Below are 18,915 nucleotides of genomic sequence, written 5' to 3'. Positions count from 1 at the left end.
CACTGAACATCTGACACAAACAGAACCACAATGAACATCTGACACAAACAGAACCACAGTGAACATCTGACACACAGACAGAACCACAATGAACATCTGACACACAAACAGAACCACACTGAACATCTGACACAAACAGAACCACAGTGAACATCTGACACAAACAGAACCACAGTGAATATCTGACACACAAACAGAACCACACTGAACATCTGACACACAAACAGAACCACAGTGAACATCTGACACACAAACAGAACCACACTGAACATCTGACACACAAACAGAACCACAGTGAACATCTGACACACAAACAGAACCACACTGAACATCTGACACACAAACAGAACCACAGTGAACATCTGACACAAACAGAACCACAGTGAACATCTGACACACAAACAGAACCACAGTGAACATCTGACACACAAACAGAACCACACTGAACATCTGACACAAACAGAACCACAGTGAACATCTGACACAAACAGAACCACACTGAATATCTGACACACAAACAGAACCACAGTGAACATCTGACACACAAACAGAACCACAGTGAACATCTGACACAAACAGAACCACACTGAACATCTGACACACAAACAGAACCACAGTGAACATCTGACACACAAACAGAACCACAGTGAACATCTGACACAAACAGAACCACACTGAATATCTGACACACAAACAGAACCACAGTGAACATCTGACACACAAACAGAACCACAGTGAACATCTGACACACAAACAGAACCACAGTGAACATCTGACACAAACAGAACCACACTGAATATCTGACACACAAACAGAACCACACTGAACATCTGACACACAAACAGAACCACAGTGAACATCTGACACAAACAGAACCACACTGAACATCTGACACACAAACAGAACCACACTGAACATCTGACACACAAACAGAACCACAGTGAACATCTGACACAAACAGAACCACAGTGAACATCTGACACAAACAGAACCACAATGAACATCTGACACACAAACAGAACCACAGTGAACATCTGACACACAAACAGAACCACAGTGAACATCTGACACACAAACAGAACCACAGTGAACATCTGACACAAACAGAACCACACTGAATATCTGACACACAAACAGAACCACACTGAACATCTGACACACAAACAGAACCACAGTGAACATCTGACACAAACAGAACCACACTGAACATCTGACACACAAACAGAACCACACTGAACATCTGACACACAAACAGAACCACACTGAACATCTGACACACAAACAGAACCACAGTGAACATCTGACACAAACAGAACCACACTGAACATCTGACACACAAACAGAACCACACTGAACATCTGACACACAAACAGAACCACACTGAACATCTGACACACAAACAGAACCACAGTGAACATCTGACACACAAACAGAACCACACTGAACATCTGACACACAAACAGAACCACAGTGAACATCTGACACACAAACAGAACCACAATGAACATCGGACACACAAACAGAACCACACTGAACATCTGACACACAAACAGAACCACACTGAACATCTGACACACAAACAGAACCACACTGAACATCGGACACACAAACAGAACCACACTGAACATCTGACACAAACAGAACCACACTGAACATCTGACACAAACAGAACCACAGTGAACATCGGACACACAAACAGAACCACACTGAACATCGGACACACAAACAGAACCACAGTGAACATCTGACACAAACAGAACCACAGTGAACATCTGACACACAAACAGAACCACAGTGAACATCTGACACACAAACAGAACCACACTGAACATCTGACACACAAACAGAACCACACTGAACATCTGACACAAACAGAACCACAGTGAACATCTGACACACAAACAGAACCACACTGAACATCTGACACACAAACAGAACCACAGTGAACATCTGACACACAAACAGAACCACAGTGAACATCTGACACACAAACAGAACCACACTGAACATCTGACACACAAACAGAACCACAATGAACATCTGACACACAAACAGAACCACACTGAACATCTGACACACAAACAGAACCACACTGAACATCTGACACACAAACAGAACCACAGTGAACATCTGACACAAACAGAACCACACTGAACATCTGACACACAAACAGAACCACACTGAACATCTGACACACAAACAGAACCACAGTGAACATCTGACACAAACAGAACCACAGTGAACATCTGACACACAAACAGAACCACAGTGCTGCAGTTTCACACTCAGTTCGTCATGTCTGTTATGGATTGGGCTTGTCTCTGTCAACCCAACATATATTTTTTATTTGTAAGTTTTGTTTTATTTTTATTAATTACTAGAAATTTCAGGCGACCCCATTTGAATTCCAGGTGACCCCATGTGGGGTCCCGACCCCTAGGTTGAAAAACACTGTCATTCTGTACCTTAAGTGTAATACGATAAATCACATTAACCCTTACACTTCCATGCACAAAAGACTTTTATTTTGCACAGTTCAAATTCGCGTTGTTCACTGAAGCATGAAAACTGACCCAGGACTCTGGTGTCAGTCAGAGGACAGTTACACGGACCACAGACACATGTGAGCAGATTTTAAAGATGTCTTCATTTAGGTTTTATGGTGTTTTTTCTGACACACCCTGTATAGAATTCAGATTGTTTGTATGCGTACACTGAACTGTAGCCCCTTTAACACAGCACTTCTGTTCTGGGAATAGTTCACCTTTATTCCAGAACGATGTGTGTTGACCTTAGTCGTGGCTCTGGAACCCCTCTAGACGTAGGAACAGAACTGTGCTGAAGATGGGATCAGGATTCTGGAACACCGCTCATTCTGTAACCAAAGTGTGACGTTTTGGTGGCGGCGATACCGCTGGTGCTGCAGCGACATGACATTTTCAACTGTGGCATGAAGAGGGATGGGAATTGAGAACCGGTTCTTTTTGTGAACCGGATCCCAGTAGCTCATTCCTTGGAATCGTTTGCCTGCTTAACGATTCTGCTAATCGATTCTGCCTTCACTGTGCATGCACGATGATGTCACACGTACGCTGCATTGTTTTAGTCAGAACGAAGACAACATGGAGTTGAGACAGAAACGGTCCAAACAGACCACACCAGGTCCAAACAGACCACACCAGGACCAAACAGACCACATCAGGTCCAAACAGACCACACCAGGTCTAAACAGACCACATCAGGTCCAAACAGACCACATCAGGTCTAAACAGACCACACCAGGTCCAAACAGACCACACCAGGTCTAAACAGACCACATCAGGTCCAAACAGACCACATCAGGTCTAAACAGACCACACCAGGACCAAACAGACCACATCAGGTCCAAACAGACCACACCAGGTCTAAACAGACCACATCAGGTCCAAACAGACCACACCAGGTCCAAACAGACCACACCAGGACCAAACAGACCACATCAGGTCCAAACAGACCACACCAGGTCTAAACAGACCACATCAGGTCCAAACAGACCACATCAGGTCTAAACAGACCACACCAGGTCCAAACAGACCACACCAGGTCTAAACAGACCACATCAGGTCCAAACAGACCACATCAGGTCTAAACAGACCACACCAGGTCCAAACAGACCACACCAGGTCTAAACAGACCACATCAGGTCCAAACAGACCACACCAGGTCTAAACAGACCACACCAGGTCCAAACAGACCACACCAGGTCCAAACAGACCACACCAGGTCCAAACAGACCACACCAGGTCTAAACAGACCACATCAGGTCCAGTTGAACTCTGTCAAAGCTTCCATTTCTTCTAAAGGTGGAATCCCTCCAGTCTGTTCAAACATTCGTCCACATGTCATTCATCTGATTCTCTACTCAGCGGTGCTTGTGAATCTAGCGGCAGAGTGAACACCAGGTCGTCATCTGGGCCCAGTTCTGGTTCGGGTGTGGGAAACAAACATTGTACCCCCTCAAATACAAGTTTCTGAAGGTAGGGGAAAGGAAATGAGGAGCACAACAACAGGAGACGAGCAGAGTGGAACCGGTTCCACATAGTGGAAATGTGGCAATAGAGGAATTTTCTCTCCTGTCAACAGTGTCCTGCTGTCTCCGATGTGGTTTTGATGGAAACCATGGCTTTTATCTCATTACCTGTAATTATTCTCTAGTATTTGTTAATTGTTTCAGTTCATTCTGTGCTGTTTTGGAACGATGGTCTTCAGTAGGAAGCTCGCAGAGGCTTTCATGTCTGGGCAGTTCCAGTGTGTGGAGCCTCACTGGGTTTTGTCCGACCCCCACAGATGGACACCATGTCGTAGACCCTTCAGGTCTGAACCTCCACCATGTGTGCAGCGGAAGCTCCAGCTGATAATGAGGCAGGTCTGAGTTCAAGGAGAACCCTCTGGTGTTCCTGATCCTCATCAAACTTTGAAGACAAGACAGAATATTTACCCAGTTCCATTCACAGAGAACACGTCACCTTAATGATAAGAGGAGACGTCATCAAACGGGCTGAGCTCATCTGGTTCTGCCCTGGGGGGGCGGACTGAGGCCATGTGGGCTTTGGATTCTCCACAGGACATCTGCTGTGATCTGCACGAAACGACCACGGATCATGTCAGGTTCCTGTTTGACAGCGACAGGGAGCGTCGTACATGAAGGACTCCTTCTAATCAGTGATGACCGTTAAAAACTGCAGTTCCTGTTTGGCACAGTCACTGTAATGAAAGGTCAGACTACAGAGCGAGTACAAGCATACAAATACCCTGGGACAATGATCGACGAAAAACTGAGTTTGAATGGAAACTGCAGATCTGTGTAAAAAGCGCCTCCACTGCCTCAGAAAACTGGAACACTTCCACACTGACCGAACCATCTGAACTTTAGTTTAGCGTTCCTTTATTCCCTCCGCCAACGACGTTCTGTTTTTCATTTGTCTGTCTGTGTGTGTGTCTGTGTGCAAGATAACTCAAAGTTCTGGACGGATGTGGATGAAAATTTCAGGAAATGTTGACACTGGCACAAGGAACAAATGATGAAATTTTGGTGGTAATCGGGGGGGACTGATCTGATGGCGGAGGTCTGCGCTCTCCGAGTGCTTTTCTACAGGGTGTCCCATAAGTTTCCATTCATAGGAGACATAATACATTCCATACATATATGGTTCTAACATGTATTTTTTTTATATTTCTTCTTTATAGTTCTTCAGCAGTGGAGGACACGCATTGAAATGTGTTCCCGACAAAATGGCAGTCATATAGAGCATATTATATAATGTAGCCGCATGACGGTGGAGTGAGTGAACAGAGTCGAAAACAGAATTATAAATTATATTATCTTCCTCTCCGTGTCAAACCAAATTCCTAAACAACCATGCTGATTGGTTGGTTACCAGGTCAAAGCACGGACATCCTCTGCAAGCGACATTTATAATGACGGATGAGCTTAAAGAATGAGACTAACCTAATTTAAAAGTACACAGAACAATGAAACTTAGGCTCATTTTCATTCTGTTCTTCATCAAGAGCCATTTCCCTTGTCGTGGTAATTGAGAGCACCCCGGAACTGGCATTTACACTTAGCCGACTTTGTCCTCTCAACATCCGTGTTTTATTATGTTGCTCATCCAGAGGTGAAGATGAACCCAGAAACAAACAAAGGACTGAATGACAAAATCACTATATGTGCCATGTTAATAATGTATTACATTATGTGTTAATGTTGATTAACTCAGCACGTTAACTCTTTTATGCACGTAATACTTAAGCCATTTTCCTGACCTGTGGTTTCACATATGTGTGTCCTGATCATGTTCACGGTGAATTATGTGAAAGTAAGAGTATCACTGCTTATAGCATGTCTGAATAATCATGCTATTATTTTACTGATGCTTAAGTGAGGTTACAGGTGATGTATAAAGTTGAAGTGATCTTATTTAAGGATCTTATTTAAGGATGCAAAGTTTTCTTACAAGTCTGCACACTGTCCTCTCCCCCTCTGTCTTCATTAGAGGGAAGAGAAACGTGATACTTTGAGATATGCAAACGACTCGTTAAATATGCACGAGGAGGCGGTTTCCCGCCGAAACGGACAAAGAAGGCAACGCCCCGAGGCATCGATGACTCATCAATATGCACGAGGGAGGCGTGCCAAGTTGGTTTTCAGACAGAACTATAAAAAGTAAATGAAACCAACTTTTCATCAGAGTCTTTTCCATCTCCTGGGCTCTCACCTAAGAGCAGAGCTGTTCCACCTTCTGAGCTCTCCAAGAGCTGTTCCATCTTCGCTGTTCTCCACTTCTCCTGGTGAGCTTTCCAGAACCAGCCGCCAGAGCCAGCTGTGCATCTCTTCCAGCCAGCAGAACTTCAGACCTCCAGAACTTCAGACCTCCAGAACTTCAGACCTCCAGAACTTCAGGCCTCCAGCGCAAGCACGTCGCTTCACAGCCTGTTCGAACTCCGTCAGAAGACTTCATCCGTTCTCCGTCAAGGCCTCTCCAGCCTGCATCCTTCAGAAGGCCTCTAACTTGTAAGAAAACTTGCTCCTGATTTATCTGAGTTGGTGTTATTCCAATTTAAGTAGGTTTACCTCAACGTAACCTCACTAACATTAGAATATCTTGAATATAGCTATCTGCCAACTTAGTCTACGTATTCTCCTGTCCATAATCTCCCGCTCCTTTTATTGTATTTGTCTCTTGTCTCTATGTTATGTGTGTGTCTTAGTTAGTTAATAATTATTTATATGTGTATAAATCCATTGCCTCAGTTGTGCTTTGTGTACTATTTTTCACACTTGGGTTCACTGTGCAGTCCACGAACTATCAACTTTGCAAGATTTCCAAATTATTGTTTTGGGTTGATTTAAGTTTAAGCTTAGTTATAAATCTATAAGTAAATTAATCAATAAATCAACGCTCTATTCTTAAAATACTTTGGCTTACTATTGCTACAATAAATAAAAATGGTTTATGTCAAGAAACGTTTATTTTTCCTATGTATGGACACTTATGGGACACCCAGTAGTTGAATCTGTTTTATCTTTTTGCCTGCTGGCATGGTTCAGTCAGACCTCAGTTACAGAGAAAAACTCACTGAATCAAATGGAGGCTATGCACATATGCCCCCCCCCCAGGCCACACCCCTCTCAGTCCAGTCCTTAAACCAACCTGCTCAACATGACGGAGTATAGCAGTAAACACAGCCAGAGCAAAGGAACATGGGAAATCTGAAATTAAATGAAGGACAGTTGGACTGGACATGGATCTGGACCAGCTACCAAAGAACAAGTGGTCCATGAACACTGACATGTGGACCCAAGTGGAGGATCCAGACCTGATCCAGGGGGGAGGGGATCAGCGCTGTTTGGACCTGAAACAAATATACATGGTTTCATCAGGACTGACAACCAGGGTCCAAAACTAGGGCCCAGAACCAGCTGATCCAAAGGGTCTAAAACTAGGGCCCAGAACCAGCTGATCCAAAGGCTCCAAAACTAGGACCAGAACCAGCTGATCCAAAGGCTCCAAAACTAGGGCCCAGGACCAGCTGATCCAAAGGCTCCAAAACTAGGGCCCAGGACCAGCTGATCCAAAGGCTCCAAAACTAGGGCCCAGAACCAGCTGATCCAAAGGGTCTAAAACTAGGGCCCAGAACCAGCTGATCCAAAGGTCATTTCCAGTAGGTCGTGGACTGACCCCAGTGAATATATGCAGGATCTACTGGGACTGAGCAGATTTACTGAGTCTAGTTCAGATCCAGTCCTTTATCCAACACAGATACTACTGCTGTGGACCAGCAGGGCACCACTGCATTCTGGGAAATTAGCAGATTTACACCACCTGGTTTAAATTAACACATTATTCTTATAATATTATGGCTTTACTGTCGGAATATGACGACTATAATCTCATAAATGAATGACATTTTTACGAGTTGTTTTTTTTTTATAACTACGACTTTCTTCTCATAACATTGTGATTCTTTTTGTATTTGACTTTATTCTCATAAAATTACAGGTTTTATCTCCATATTTTCTGACTTTCTCCTGGTAGTGACCAGTGTTTTTCTTTTCTTCTGTGGTCCTAATACTCCGTCGTAGCTTTATTCTCCAGTTTCCCCGTATTTGTAAAACTAGGTTGGCCTCAGTTTCAGTTCGTTTACTAATCATGTAGGAGCACAAGGTTCACAATCACAAAATGAAGACAAAAACCAGGAAAGATCTGATCATGAAACCAAGAGCTGCACTAAGAAGGACCGTTAGCCAAAACAACAGGTCATTTCAGGTCTGATTGGACCCAAAAATACAGCATCAGTGAATGTTAGCTGACACCAAACAGGATCCACAGATCCAGGTTTGGTTTCCTGGATTTGTGGATCCATCTCCTTCTCTTTTCTTTGTCTTTGGGTGTCTGTAAAACGATAGCTCCCACTGCTTTAAGAACCTGAAAATACAATCAATCACACAACAGCTCTGCCCCATTTTTATTCAATATTGTTCTTCAGTTTAGACAGGATTGAAGCCAATGCTGTCACTCATCTCTCTCTTTCTGCCACTCAGTGGGCGGAACCACAGTGTCTTCCACTAGCGCTGACGTCACGTACAGACCCTCTATAGTCAGATGGTCCAGTCACCTGATTGGTCAGTCCCAGTCTTGTCCCTCCTCCCTGTCCACTAAACAGGTCCAGAGGATGGTTTCATCAGTTCTTAATAATGACTCCCATCCTTTACCAGGTGAATTCCAGCTCCTTTCCTCAGGACGGAAGTTTTTAGTTCCAGGTTCAGAACACAGCGTTTAGAAAAACAGTTTTGTTCCTGTCGCCGTCACTGAGTTCAAGAAGAAAGAGTGACATTGCACTGTATTTACTCATTTTAGTTATTTATTCTATTTCTTATTTATTATTATTGTGACTTCTAATTTTCAATTTTCTGTTCTTATCCTGGTTTTTATCCCAGAGGCTGTTTTTCCTCTTCTTGAGGTTTTTATCATGTTTTATTGCATCTTGATTTTATTTGTTTGATCTTATTTATTTATTTTATTCTTTACTTATCCATGCTATTACACTGTAAAAAAATCCATATTTTAGCAGAATGTTCACTGTTTATTTTACAGATTTTTCCTGTATTTTTAAGATACAGGAAAATATAAATGAAATGACAAAAACAGACTGAATTTACATGTCAAATGGAAAATAACAGGAAAAAACTGTAACTGTGAATAACCAAAAAATTTCAATTTTTTAAAATAATTTTTTTCTTTTTTCACAGAAAAATACAGTTAAAATAGATCTGCAAATGTATCATCATTTCACAAATATTTCTTTCTATTTGTGAGATTAAACTGTTAATTCAAAGTTTAATACTGTAAAAAAAAAATAAAATAAAATGAGATAAAATTACTGACAATTAACCATTAAAGAAGTATTAGTTCTGTCAGTTGAACCAGACTTGTTTGTTAATTGACAAATATCTTGTGTAATTACAGGAGGTTTCACAACAAAAATGTTGAATAAATGTATTTTTGTGAATGTATAACATGTATAAGCACTGATAAACTGTCCAAATACAGTTTTTATCAGTGGATTGGACAACTGAGTCTCACTGAAAATTATTTTTATTTATTTATTTATATGTAATTTGATTGTTTTTAATACATGTAAATATTCCTGATTAAACATTAAAAAGTAAAAAACAAAACAAAACAAAACATAAAAAGCAAAATCTCATGTAAAGTTAGGGCAAAAAACTGTATTTTAATTATGGAAAATTATCATATTTTATGAGACGGTTATTTTACGTTATTTTCCAGTATTTTTTCAGCACCCCTGCTGCTGGAATAATACGGTTTTTTTACTGTTTTTTTTTTTTTTATAGTGTTTACTGTTGAATGGTGGAACACTGAGCACTTTTTGTCTTGACACTCGACCCAGTACCTGCTGAACAGGTTCAATGTGTGTTTAGTTGTTGTAATGCCAAAGGCAGTCAGTACGTCTCCAAAACAAATCTACCCACGGGTACAAATAAAGGAACCTGGAACCTGGAACCTGGAACCTTGTCGTCTTCATTCTCCAGGAAAACAGGGTTCAGAGACACAGGGTTTTCAGAAGTGTTCCAAATGATGACAAGTGAACGGACTGGAAAAGCTCTGGTTCCAGTCCTGCTCCTTCAGGGTCTGGAAAACAACTGTCTGGTATTTTATTCAGATGATCCTTTAAACACCAGCGTTTACGGCTTCATTAGAAAAAACACTGTGGTCCAGTGAATGAACCAGAGTGAATGTCATGGACACTAGACTGCCTGCACGTGTTCTGCCTTTCCTCCGTGTTGGTTTGATTAAGTTTGGATGTTAAACCTTTTCTATTTAATTGTGCTTGTGTATATTTTAATTGGATGTGTTCTTTTAACCTGAAGCGTTCTGCTGCTGTCGGCTGTCACGAACCGTCATCCATCTGACCAAAGATTCAGTCAGCGCTGCAGAGGAACAGGGCTGTGTCGGCAAGAATCTGATACAAATCACAATACTAGGATCACAATACCATATATCATGATACTGTTAAAAAGACCATTTTTTTGTTTCTTTCTTTTTTAAAAAAAGATTTTTTCCTTGAGGAATTGAATTACACCAGAAATCTGCACAAATACTAAACACATTTTTATTTGATCAGACCAGGATCTAATGTTCTATCACCAAATGTTCAAACTGTGTTCAAACTGAAATTCTGTTTCACAGACATTCCAGTTTCAGATCCTGTTCAAATGTTCAGATTCTATTAGTTCACAACTAACATCAGAACAGGATTTGAGTTCAATCCCAACAAAGGAACGAACATTATTGAATAAAAGAGTGTGAAATAAGAATAAATAAAATATCAACAAAAAAGAAAAATGAACCTCCACCATATCTGCATTGGAATAAATACCTAAAAATATCAATACAGTACTTTTTAATACCGATGCACTATTGTGAAATGAAATATTGTCATATATTGCTGAACTGATATTTTCTTACAGTCCTACTTGTTCGTTGTGTTCCTCCGTCAAACTCATGCTGAATTTTTACATCGGCCATTCTCCTCTGACCATGGTGTAGTTTTACAGTTTACTGTCCTCATGTGGATTCACCTACCGACAGATTTACTGTCCACTTCTGCATCTGTTTTTTGTAAAACAGAGAGTCGACTGTCTGACCGGTCAGTGGTCTGCAGTGTTTACAGTGTCACCTTTAGTATCTGCTCCCCAGTCCTGGAACCTCAGTGGAGGTGAGACCCAAAAACTAGTACCAGGTACAAGATTCCAGGTCCTTTTTCATAATGGAAACGCAAAAAGACCGAGTCGAGTCGAGCCGGTACCATGTAGTGGAAACGCAGAATTAGACTCATGGAGAATCTGGACCCCCCCACCCCTTCCTGTGAACACGCAGTCCTTCAATGGGAGCAGACGTGTTTCTGTCCTGGAGCTCTGCCTCCTGCTCTGCTTCCTGTGGACTTGCTGTTGCAGTTGTCTCGTCTGACTTACTTTAACTTTTGGATCTCCTGCTTGTTGAGCTCTCGAACAGCAAATATGGAAGTGATCAGCTGGTCACTCAGCGCAACGGACATGACTTTTTCAGCCAGGACGAACGGCCCCGGGGAGCCCACCTGCCCTGAGGGAACATTCACAGCCGGATACACCACTGACACATGGGACAAGTGGAGGGTGGTGTGTCTGTCGGTTCAGCCGGTGGAGGATATTGAAGACATCTACTTGTTTGGATTTATGAAAGCGGGACATCTTCTGATTGGTCTTGGAGTTGCCCTGGTCTATCACAAAATTGGTAAGACAGCAGCACGCAAACAGACCCCACTGCTGTCGGTGGAAATTAACAAGCACTTTGGAGCGGTGAGAGAGGATGTGACGGAACTACAACGGGTGGTGACGCAGTCGGGGGACAGTGTTCCAGACCTGACCGGACGAGCTGTGGACTCGTATAAGAAGCTGGATTCCATGGTGGGTCAGACCGTAGAGGGGCTTCAGCTAACTGTGGGACTGAGAGAATGGACGAACTGTGTAGAGACATGTCTGCTCTGAAGGGAGGAGTGAAGCTGAGGCCAGGTCAGAACTAAACTAAAGGTGGGGTCTGAGATGTTTCTGGAGGATTTTTGACTATATTCCTTAAAATCCCCTTCACACTCAGATTACAGCTAATTAATTAAATGCTCTGACACAAAACTTAAAAAAATCAGTCACCTGTGGAACAGACAGGACTGAAAAAACACCATCCAATCATTTTGAGCGCCCACTGGAAATGATTGAACAGTGATATGTCTATCAAACTCAACTGCCATTCACCCCCCCCCCCCCCATGCGTTCCCAGAGGAAGCCCTTGTACAGGAAGTGAACCTGGAACCTGGTTCTATTAGTTCTATTAGGATGGAAAGTTCAGCAGTAACTGTTTAGTCACAAACATAAACCAGTAGGAAATGGACCATTAGTCCCATAGGTCTGAACTGGGGCTGTTCTGGAAGAGTGGGGGGGTCAGAGGAGACTGAATGAGGTGTGCATGGATACGCCAGGCGGAGCCTCAGCCGGTGGAGGAGACGGAGCTGTGGCCGGTCCCGGTCTGGACCACATACGGAGTCGGAGCCTAACCCGGGTCCAGAGCAGAAGCAGGTGAATGTTGCTGTGCAGCGTTCATGGACCCTCAGGAACAAGTGTTACACCTGCCACTAGTCTGGAGGCGTGGCTTCAGAGGGACATCTGAAGAAAGGGGTGTGGCCTGTTGACCTGAGGGTTTTCAAATGCAGCTGCTGGAACTGTTTTTCTTTTTTCTTTTTTTTTTTATTTATAAAGAGCACTTACAAATGACAATGCCACAATCTGTTACATTCTTCCTCTTACACATATATATATATAAATATATTTATACCATAACATTTACATCTGAACAGTCACAGATCATCTGAGTATTTCTCCATGTAGCTCTTTCAGATGTTTTTAGACCTTTAGGTAAACATTGGTGAGAACTATTTTCAAGAAGAACACTGGAAGCTTTCACATTGGAAAGTTTTTCAAAGACAAAATTCCTGTGTAGCAGTGTAATGACATAAAAAAGGTTCAGGTTAAAGGTCATAGGCAAAAGACAGAAAAAATAAAAAAGTCTACATCAATAAGACACTGTTTCCTGACCCTTTTCCAATAATTTCAGAGAAGTCTGGTCTCATAGGTTTGACATACTCAGTCCATTTACTCCAGATTTTGTAAAATTTCTCTTTCTGGACTCTAAGGGAATATGACAGCCGTTCCATCATGTAAATTTCATGGATAATATCGATCCATTCATCTATAGCGGGTAGATGGGGTTTGAGCCAATTTCTCGTAAGAACTTATTTGCTTCCAGCCAGGAGAATTTGGACCAACTTTTTATTGTTATTTCTCCATCCGTCAAACTGAATATCTCCCATATAAACTGTATGAAAAGTAAAAGGCATATTCACTCCTGTTATATTGTTAATGTGTTTGTGGATTTCCTGCCAGTAAGAGATGATGACTGGGTCACTCCAGTAAATACGGTAATGACTGGTGTTGACCATCCCACATTGTCTCCAGCAGCTGGAAGCCCCTCCCCCGTGTCCCTTTTGTAAAGGTGTGATAAAAAACCTGGAAGTGTTTTTCTCATTTCTCAGACCCCACCTTTAAGCAGAAATCCAGTCTTCCCTGGTTGAACTGTTTCCTCTGAGAGCGGAGGACAAGCAGCTGGACCTGCTCTGACCTGCTCTGACCTGCTCTGACCTGCTCGTCTGCAGTTTAAAACATTTCTATGGTCCAGACACAGAAGTGACCTGAGAAGGACTGACAGCAGCTGAAGGACACACACACCTGTAGTGGCTCTGATTTTATTTCACACAAACTTTTCCAAGGACTCACATAAACACACATGCATACGCCCCCCCCCCCCCCCCCCCCCCCCCCCCGTCGGCCCTCGTCCTCTGTCTTTCCTCCTGCCCCCCACACTCCCACCAAATCCACTGAAAAACTTCCACCATGTGTCCTCATGTGTCCTCATGGGCTGTGTGTTCACTGTGTGCTGTCTTCTGTTTGCTTCCTCTGTTCTTCTCTGCAGTTTCCACAGCAGACCTTCTGTGGCGCTGGGCTGCAGCAGCTCCATGTCCAACATCTGTCTGAACTTCATCTGATGTGCTGTAGATTGTACTGTGCTGTCAAATGACTATAAAGCTATTCTGATTCTGAAAATGGAGGGGCGGGGCTAAGGGGGAGGGGCCAGCTGGTCTGGGCTGTTTTCAGTGGTTGTTCTTCTTTCATATCTGAGTGTCCTCCTGCTCAGTGCTGTTCTGAACTGAACTCCTGTGAGTTCCATAAAAATGTCGCGTCAGGGAAATGCAGAACAGAGCTCTGTCTGCTGTTTGGTTTACTAAAGAAAAAACAAAACAAAACAGTGATGACATCCAAACATGCACTTTATAAGTTTAATCCACTTTCCTCACTCAGTCCCATCTGTGCTTCAGGTCTGTACTCGATAAACATCTGCTGCTTCTGTCCGTGCTCTGATCAGCTGTTTCTGCACACATGCAGGCCTGGCTTCATTTTCACTGTTCATCTGTGAACGGCTGCTTTTCATTACCACCACGTCCGCTCCCATTATCTCTCCATCTTCCTTCTGATTATATCGCTCTTTGCTCTTTTCCAGTCTGCCTGTCAGACTGGAGCAGATGAGCATTTGGAAAACACAGAAGTGTGTGTGTGTGTGTGTGCGTGCGTGTGTGTGTGTGTGTGCGTGCGTGCGTGTGTGTGTGTATGTGTGTGTGTGCGTGTGTGTGTGTGTGTGTGTGTGTGCGTGCGTGCGTGTGTGTATGTGTGTGTGTGCGTGTGTGTGTGTGGTGACAGAGCCCCAGTGTTCAGGTGGAGCTGCTGTCGGTGGTAGAAGACGTTCAGATGTGCAGGGGAAGCAGCTCCAGCAGGAGGCACGCACCAGGATGACAAACTGTGAGGAGTGGATTCATAGGAAAAACACTGAAACAGGATGGAAAGGGTTTAGACGGAGCTGCACAGGATGAGACATGATGAAGAGTTTCAGACGTTCTACTGTGTGTGCATGTGTGTTAACAGGAGACAAATAAGGAAAAGCAACTGAACGTCTGTTTAACACATGAAAACCTGCAGTACTTTGGTTTAAGCGTGTTTACCTGAGGACCAAAGTTTAAATAGTTTTGGATTTTTACCTCCACCAGGAGCTACTGAGATCACTGTACTTTGTGTGTTTGTTTGTCTGTGTGCGAGATAACTCAAAACATTCTGGACGGATTTGGATGAAATTTTCAGGAAATGTTGAAACTGGCACAAGGAACAAATGATTATATTTAGTGATGATCGGGGTGGGGGGGCCATGGGGGCCCACTGGTCTGCCTTGGCAGAGGTCTGCGCTCTCCGAGAGCTTTTCCTGGTATAGTTTAGTTTGATTTAGTTTTGACTTTTTTTCTCTAATTCAGTTCGTTTTAATTCATTTTTAGAGCAGGTTTGATAGTTTTTATTGTTTTCCTTTTTTTTCTAAATGCTTAGTTCTAGTTTAGTTGTAGTTCAGTGGTGTCTTTTCTCTTCTTCTCTGTCGTCGTATTCATATAAACCCCAGACAGGACTCTGCTGCTTTAGTCTCCATGTTTCCAGGTAGAGTGGGGACCAGAAGACGACTGGAAACCACAAGTGAACACAAGTGACGGAGCAAAAAGTGTCGTATGGTGCTGCTAGGTAGAGTGAAATAAATCGATTTACTGTCAATCTGACACTGACAAAAACAAAAACAAAGGGAATTTTATCCATAACTTTTATCTGTTTTAGTTAGTTTTATAAACACACAATACAGTTTCAGTTAGTTATCGTTTTTTTCTTTTAATTATAGTTTTTATTTATTTCAGTCAACAAAAATGTTTTTTTCATCTAGTTTTCGTCATTTCGTTAGTTTTCGTTAACAATAATAACCCTGCTGAGGATCAAAGTCATGATATTTAACAAAAGAAAAAAAAAAAATCACATAAGATGACAGTTTAGAGCACAGGTGTCAAACATGCGGCCCGTGGGCCAAAACCAAAGGGTCCAATCCATCCTGTAAGATGAATTTGTGAAATGAAAAATATTAAATTACACTTAAGATATTCACAATCATTTAAGTTCAGGATCAGTTCTCAAGTAAAATATGATCATAATAACCTACAAATAAGGACAACTCCAAATTCTTCTCTATTTTAGTGTAAAAAAGTCAAATGACATGAAAATGTTTACATTTACAAACTATCCTTTCACAAAAAAATATGAATAATCTGAACAAATATGAACCTGAAATGTCTTATGAAAAATAAGCAATATTCTGTCTGTTATGACATGTTTTGTGTATTTATATAAATATATGTATCTTGAATTTCCCTCTGGATCAGTAAAGTATCTATCTATCTATCTATCTATCTATCTATCTATCTATCTATCTATCTATCTATCTATCTATCTATCTATCTATCTATCTATCTATCTATCTATCTATCTATCTATCTATCTATCTATCTATCTATCTATCTATCTATCTATCTATCTGTAGATCCACTGTGATCTGTACGTTATAATGTACATGTGTAAATGATAAACAGGCAGAATATGGTTAAAACTGCACTTATTTTTCTTCATAAATCTACATGTTTTCCATCGTTGTTCATGTTATTCACACTTTTTTAAAGGATAGTTTGTAGATGTAAGTATTTTCATGATGTAGTGTCACTTTTTTCACTCTAAAGCATAAAAAAAGGTTGGAGTTGACATTATTTCGATATTATGTTCTTATTTGACTTCAGATCATACTGGGAGGATGTGGCCCCTGAACTAAACAGACTTTTATTACGTTATTGGTTTAAACATTAAAATGCCTTTATTAACACAGCATGGTCATACCTAGACCCAAAAAAACACTTGTACGTGTTTCGGTTTCAAGCCTTCCATCAGGAAGTCAAAACGTTCTGATATCTGCTTTATGAATCCCTTCTTCCAACGAGCAGCTCGAACAAACACTTTTTTGGTTTGAGAAGCGTTCCTTCCCATGAATTGTTTGAACTTTCCCATAATTCAGTTCAAATCATCGGTCAGATGGAGGTAAACGCAGAAAAAAAGTGCAGCAGTGATTAAAGAAATTGTGCTTAATTTTCTTTAGACATTTCAGGTTGTTCATATTTGTTCATTTGATTACAGGATAGTTTGTAAATGTAAGTATTTTCATAATTTAATGTTATTTTTTGCACTAAAACAATGACAAAAATTTGAAGTTGTTAATTCAAGTTTTTTTTTTTTTTTGCTAAATTTAAGATTTTTTTTTTATTACTTAATTGAAGTTTTTTTTCTTAATTCAACATTTTTTCCCTTAATTCAAGCAAATTATTATTATTATTTTTTTTTTTTTGCTTAATTCAATTCCAGACTGGAATTTTTGACTTTGCAAAAACATCCCACAGGCTGGATCGGAGCCTTCTTTTTTTTTTTTTTTGCTTAATTCAAGCAAAACAAACAAAAAAATCTTGAATTAAGCAAAAAAAATATTGAATTAAACAAAAACAATTCTTGAATTATGCAAAAAATCTGCCAATGGAACAAGTGAAAATGATCTTGGTAAGATTTCTGCTTAATTCAAGATTTTTTAAAATTTTTTTTTTTTGCTTAATTCAAGATTTATTTATTTATTTTTTGCTTAATTGAAGTTTTTTTTTTTTGTTTCTAAATTTAAGATTTTTTTTTTTTTTTTTTTTTGCTTAATTTAAAAAAAAACAAAAATTGGCTTAATTCAAGATTTATTATTTTTTTACTTAATTGAACTTTTTTTTTACTTAATTCAAGCAAAAAAATGTTTTTTTGCTTAATTCAATTCAAGACTGTGGAATTTTCACTTTTCAAAAGCATCCCAGGGGCCAGACTGGAACCTTTGGAGGGCCACATTTGGCCCCTGGGCCACATGTTTGAGACCCTGCTTTAGGCTGAAGCTCTTTTCACTATTAAGAACTGAGCTCCGTTCAGTGAAGCCACGTTTATTGATGAAAACTAACATGAAGGATGAACTTTCAAACACCGTTTCCCTTTGCTAGTAAAAAACTCAGCTTGTTAGTCTAGTCGTTATGCATCGGCGAAAAACTTTCTCATCCTCTGAGATAAAAAAAATAAATAAATTAATGGAGACATATGGTCAAAAGAGGAAAAAAGAAGAGACACAGCAAATACAAAAGGACCTGCTGTGGATCAGCTGACAGATGGTTTTATCTGGTCCAGTTCTGAAAGTCCAGATCTTCATCCAACTGTGTGTCCATGGTTCATTTTTTCAAGGAAAGGCAGTTGAACTTCCTCTTGTTTAAGTTTAGGTTCATATTCACAACAGAGTTTTTAATGTTTCAGGGCATTTAAAGAACATTTTATCCAGGTTTTATTTAATCTGTGGAGTCTGACCAGCCATGGGTAATTCCAGCTGTCAATCATCTGTTGAACCCAAATCTGATCATTTGATCCGTCTGTGGAGGTTCTCATTAGTCCAGCTCATCCTTCCTCTGTGTCTGAACTGCAAACATTGAAATGTTACCAAGTGTATTTTTGTCATTTTTAGTCCAAATATCTGATCACACTCCAAATCAGAGGAACTTTTCACTGAGACAGAAGAAATGATTTAGAGACAACAGATCTGGAAAATCTGATTCAAGAAAAATGACCAAGATCATTTTCACTTTTCCATTGGCAGATTTTTTTTTTGCTTGAATTAAAAAAAAAAAAAAAAAAAAAAAAAAAAGATCTGGAATTAAACAAAAAAAAGTCTGCCAATGGAACAAGTGAAAATTATCTTGGTAAGATTTCTGCTTAATTCAAGATTTTTTTTTTTTTTTGCT

Source organism: Sphaeramia orbicularis, chromosome 17 (assembly GCF_902148855.1).
Source record: "Sphaeramia orbicularis chromosome 17, fSphaOr1.1, whole genome shotgun sequence".
Classification (NCBI taxonomy): Eukaryota; Metazoa; Chordata; class Actinopteri; order Kurtiformes; family Apogonidae; genus Sphaeramia; species Sphaeramia orbicularis.
The sequence above is the reverse complement of the archived record's forward strand: the minus strand, read 5'-3'. Positions refer to the sequence as shown.